The following is a 6547-nucleotide window of genomic DNA, read 5'->3' on the forward strand; positions in this document are numbered from 1 at the left end:
ACGTGACATCATTGCGCTTGCGCCGCAGTGTCAGGTAAGCACGCAGCAAGTGCGCGCTCTTTCAGTCAATTAGTGCTGGAGGAATGTGTATATTTTTATATATATATATATTTATATATATATTATATTTACATTTACAGCCCTCTTGGCGTCTTTACTCAATTAAACAACGCAGAACAAAAGTGATTTAAATCAAAACAAATACAAATCAACAGAAGAATGTTCGTTTGCATTTCGCATCGAACTTAGCTTTTTTTTTTAAACTCCCCTTTTATCGCTCCTAAGAGACGATGACGTCACCTAGCCACTTCTGGCGACTTTTACAACAGCCAATAGCTACTCTCCTTACTGAGGAGGTCATGACACTGTTCAGCACCAGACGTCCTCCAAGCACCGCCTCACCATTTCCACCATGTGGAGCCAAATTCAAGTGAGTAAGCTTGATATTCCAATGCTTGTATTCTTGTTTAATTAGTTATTTTCTCACTAAGCAGAGTTTTACAGTATGATTGATGTTGATTATGAACGTGTTGTCTCTGCTAGTTTTATGCTAGCAGTGCAGCAGCAATATTTATGTCTTCATTCAGGTAACTTTCACCCATATAACTAACTGTGTGTTTATTGTGCTTGTTACTAGTGATAATTTCACCCTTATAACTAACTAATTGTGTGTTTATTGTGTCTGCTACTAGTGATAATTTCACCCATATAACTAACTTGTGTTTATTGTGCTTGTTACTAGTGATCATTTCACCCATATAACTAACTGTGTTTATTTTGCTTGTTACTAGTGATCATTTCACCCATATAACTAACTAACTGTGTGTTTATTGTGTCTGCTACTAGTGATAATTTCACCCATATAACTAACTAACAGTGTGTCTATTGTCTGCTACTAGTGATCATTTCACCCATATAACTAACTAACTGTGTGTTTATTGTGTCTGCTACTAGTGATCATTTCACCCATATAACTAACTGTGTTTATTGTGCTTGTTACTAGTGATCATTTCACCCATATAACTAACTGTGTTTATTGTGCTTGGTACTAGTGATCATTTCACCCATATAACTAACTAACTGTGTGTTTATTGTGTCTGCTACTAGTGATCATTTCACCCATATAACTAATTAACTGTGTGTTTGTGTCTGCTACTAGTGATCATTTCACCCATATAACTAACTAACTGTGTGTTTATTGTGTCTGCTACTAGTGATAATTTCACCCATATAACTAACTGTGTGTCTATTGTCTGCTACTAGTGATCATTTCACCCATATAACTAACTAACTGTGTGTTTATTGTGTCTGCTACTAGTGATCATTTCACCCATATAACTAACTGTGTTTATTGTGCTTGTTACTAGTGATCATTTCACCCATATAACTAACTGTGTTTATTGTGCTTGGTACTAGTGATCATTTCACCCATATAACTAACTAACTGTGTGTTTATTGTGTCTGCTACTAGTGATCATTTCACCCATATAACTAATTAACTGTGTGTTTGTGTCTGCTACTAGTGATCATTTCACCCATATAACTAACTGTGTGTTTATTGTGTCTGCTACTAGTGATAATTTCACCCATATAACTAACTAACTGTGTGTTTATTGTGTCTACTACTAATGATCATTTCACCCATATAACTAATTAACTGTGTTTATTGTGCTTGCTACTAGTGATCATTTCACCCATGTAACTAACTAACTGTGTGTTTGTGTCTACTACTATCGATCATTTCACCCATATAACTAACTAACTTTGTGTTTATTGTGTTTGCTACTAGTGATCATTTTGCCACCTGTCTTATGGCATAGTTTTAACAAGTAAATGGTTGTTTAGTATGCTAATGATTGCTAATTAGCATGTATGCTAGGTGTTTAGCTGTGGACTAGAACTTGGTCAGTCTTAGTTAAGTTGTAAGTTTACTTACTTACAGTCTTAGTTAAGTTGTAAGTTTACTTACTTATAGTCTTAGTTAAGTTGCATAAACGTTTATCAAGTGAAATGTGACTCCAGAAAATCTACTATCTTGTTTTTCACAGACCCCAAATGAATTGAGTGGACTAATAGTTGGTAAGTTAGTTTATATTATACTGCAACAGTAGACATTATCCAGCATGTGATAGATATTATCTTAACTTACTTTATTAAACACCATTAAAGGCCTACTGAAACCCACTACTACCGACCACGCAGTCTGATAGTTTATATATCAATGATGAAATCTTAACATTGCAACACATGCCAATACGGCCGGGTTAACTTATAAAGTGCAATTTTAAATTTCCCGGGAAATATCCGGCTGAAAATGTCTCGGTATGATGACTTTTGCGCGTGAGGTCACGGATTGTAGCAGACATTTTGGAACAGCACGGTGGCCAGCTTAAGTCGTCTGTTTTCATCGCAAAATTCCACAGTATTCTGGACATCTGTGTTGGTGAATCTTTTGCAATTTGTTTAATGAACAATGGAGATAGCAAAGAAGAAAGCTGTAGGTGGGATCGGTGTATTAGCGGCTGGCTACAGAAACACAACGCCGTCCGCCGCCGCGCTGCTGTCCTTACCGGTGTCTGGGTTGACTTCCTCCGTCTCCGGGCCGCCGACCGCACCGATGATCGTGGTGAAGTCCTCCGTCGCGCCATCGATCGCTGGAACGCAGGTGAGCACCGGTGGTGATGAGCAGATGAGGGCTGGCGTAGGTGGAGAGCTAATGTTTTTAGCACAGCTCTGTCGAGGTCCTGTAGTTAAGTTAGCTTCAATGGCGTCGTTAGCAACAGCATTGCTAGGCTTCGCCAGGCGGGACAGCATTAACCGTGTGGTTACAGGTCCAGGGTTTAGTTCAGTGTCTCCTGATAGTAGAAGTAATAGTAGTATTGTTGATCTTCGGTCTATCCTTCCAGTCAGGGGTATGTTTCTTCTGTTTCTGTCCGCAGTTAAGCACGATGCTATCACGTTAGCTCCAAAGCTAAAGTGTTTCGCCGATGTATTGTCGTGGAGATAAAAGTCACTGTTGTACCTAAGTTACGGTCAGAGCGAAAAAAGATACATCCTGGCGTCCTGCACTGCACTCTAATCCTTCACTCTCACTTTCCTCATCCACGAATCTTCCAACCTCGCTCAAATTAATGGGGTAATCGTCGCTTCCTCGGTCCGAATCGCTCTCGCTGCTTGTGGCCATGTTTGTAAACAATGTGCAGATGTGAGGAGCTCCACAACCTGTGACGTCATGCTACTTCCGGTACAGGCAAGGCTTTTTTATCAGCGACCAAAAGTTGCGAACTTTATCGTCGATGTTCTCTACTAAATCCTTTCAGCAAAAATATGGCAATATCGCAAAATGATCAAGTATGACACATAGAATCGACCTGCTATCCCCTTTTAAATAAGAAAATGTCACTTCAGTAGGCCTTTAAATTTGAGCCACATTAGACACATTTGCAGTAATTCATGTTGCCAGAAGTGATTGATAAATCATCTTTGCTCACAGTTAGCATGTCTTCATACTATACCAGCTGTTTAAAAAAGTATTAACTTTCAAGTAATGTTTCTATTTTCTATAAAAACACCACTTTTTAAGCACATTAACAGGTAACTATTTGTTGACTGTTTTCTTGGTCATTAATGTTTACTCTTTTTATATATAAACAGAAGATGTTTCTGCGTGTCTTGTTTAGCCGAGAGCAGAATGTCCGGCTGTGTGATCCAACACTTGATGGCTTCCTAAAAGAAGGTAAGTCTTAGCGTCAAGATAAAACAATGTTACAATTAAGATGAGGGGTGTCCTGAGCCAATATTAATATTGAATATTGGTCCAAAATCAGCAATAAAACATGTATCAGATGATTTCAGCTTGCATTAAACAATGTTGCAGACTAAAACTGCACATTTGTCAATATAAACAATTATCACATAATTATTGTTGTATAGCATGTACACAGACACACAAAGTCCCCAAGGCAGAAGCTTAATAGAAAGTATCCAGTAACAAACGTGTTCGCATCATTCAACTTACTGCGTCATGAGCTTAATTTAATGAATTATTGTGGCCGTTGGATGTACGCCAAAAACAATAAAACTAATTAGCACTCAACTTCAAAAGCATACATTTGGTTAGTGCTTTTGATACAAACCATTGTTCTCTTAAGTAATTTCTCTCGGCCAATAATTTTCTAACATTCTACCATAAAAAAATAAAAGTATGTACTTTTATGTTGTAAGTTTAGTGTTTTTCATACCCAACATTGTTCTGTGAATAATTTCACTTGATCAAGCCTTTTTAAACATTCCACTCTATAAAATAATAAAAGTATGTTCTATAATTTGTGCTAATATATCAGATTAATATCAGTGTTAGTTTTGTTTTAGTTGTAGTCTGACAATGCAAGTCATATTTTAGTCATCTAAATGGATTTAGTTTTAGTGTAGGTAGTCAAAATTTTAGTAGACTAAAATTACAGTAAATTTAGACAAAAGTTGAAAGGATAACGCGTCTTTAAAGTTAACTTGGAACCTTCCGAGTCACATTGAGCAATGAAGAACTTGGTAATCACTGACCATCAACATTTATCTTCACATTTAATTTAAAAGTTGTAACGGGAGCATTTACAGTTCCATTTAATGCCCCTGCTTTGTTCATATTCTTTACAACACAGGTGTGTCATCATCATCCTTAAACTCAGCATCTGATGTTACTATTATTTCTAAACTTCACCATGTGTAACACTCCGGAGTAAAGCAGCTGCTGCCCAAGGAAGTCCTACAAGACCATGCCATGATGCAAAAGCGATAGGTGGCTCCAATGAAACAAAGAGTAACACATTTAAAGGGGTCTAAATACTGTCCGTACCCATTGTACTTTTCATCACCTTCATTTCATGCACAGTGTTGTGAGTTGCTCTATTTTCAGAGGTCGGTCACTAAATACTGCTGATCAATGTGATCTTGTAGGCTGGAACCAGTGTCCAGCAGCATCTGAACATCACCAACCAAAGTTGTCAGCCCTACCTTCTTGCTGAGGGAGCAACAAGAATCAGAATTCACACCTACTTCCTTGTGACTGACAGGTATGCACTTCCATCTATGGCAACAGCTTCTGTGGGAGCCCTTAATGAACTCTTTGAAGCGTTTTATGTCTTTGGTTACGTCATATAATTGATAAATGATCATTTAGGCTTTCATACATAGCTTGTTCAGTCTGGTGAAGTCCTTCAATGCAAGGTATTGTTGCAGGTTTTGTTTAGCTAAAAAAAGATGACTTCCAAGCAGAGTTTTCTGAAGGTTCTCCTAAAATAGTGTAGTGAACCAAAGACACCCACACTGCTTACGCTCAAGAATTGTCTCTTAATCCAACTCTTCCCTAAGTTTTAGATGTGAAGAGTTCATGCTCATTTAATTCCCTGACATATTTTCACACAGCTGAGAACTTTTCAGTGCATGTGATGCATGACATTTTGCAAGGGGTGGCCCAGTATGAATTGAAATTATTGTTCACATATGTTAAAGAACAAAATGTTACATTGGGTGGAATCAATTTAAGAATACAATGTTTTGAGAATGGATTCATTGAGAGAAACAAAAGGCAAGTAGCTGTGAATTCAGGTGGAGAGTTCAATGATTTTGTACTGAATTGGTTTTTAGTCATGAGGAATATTCCCTGTATTTTCACCAATTTTATTACAAGGACTGTGTGTATATTTAGAACATTTGACTGTGGAACACCACAAATTGTTCAAGATGTTGTATCCCCAGAACTTCTGAAAGTTAACTGGGCTAAACTCAGTGGTTTTGTGTACTGCCCACATTTGGTCATTTGTGGCAAATTAGAGAAAGAAATGCCTGTGTTTTACCAGATGAAGTCAATTCTAATTATAAACAAGACACTCTAGCTTCTCACTTGACCTTTTATGTACAGTAACCATTCAAGAACATGTCCATGCTTATGGAGTGACCAGGTCAAAGCAAAACTTTGTGGTGTTCCATGTTGACAACCTGCATGATGCCAGGCCTTTTGACATACAAATGTCATGTAGAGAATGATAGAGCTTTGTTTGTTGTGCCATATTGTGTTCTCTGGTGAGCTAGCACTGCTAATTTCAGTACTGATGACAATTTAATAAATGTTTTTGCTGTAAATGTATATGTATTAATTTCTGATGCGTTACTAATTTAGTAATATAGAGCATAATATAAATATGTATCAAAATAACACTGCAGGTAAGTAAAAATTACTACAAATTGGTGTTAAGTGTTATCATATTACTCTGACCAGAGTGAAAAAGCAACAGTGTTAAATATTTTTTACACATTTCATTGTTAATTGTGACACTAAATTGAGTAGAATTAACTCTGAAAAGTTGACACTGGCCATACAGTAAATTTTACTCTAATTTTAAGTGGGACCAAATGTAATCTGAAACGGTTAATATCAACTTTTTAAGAGTTAATCCAACATGCGTTTTTTGTTTTTTTTACTGTGTAGTAATATTAATAATTAAGATAGTAAACACAATAAGATCATTCAAAACGTAAGGATTGAACATGA

This window comes from Entelurus aequoreus, linkage group LG07 (genome assembly GCF_033978785.1).
Source record: "Entelurus aequoreus isolate RoL-2023_Sb linkage group LG07, RoL_Eaeq_v1.1, whole genome shotgun sequence".
Taxonomy (NCBI): Eukaryota; Metazoa; Chordata; class Actinopteri; order Syngnathiformes; family Syngnathidae; genus Entelurus; species Entelurus aequoreus.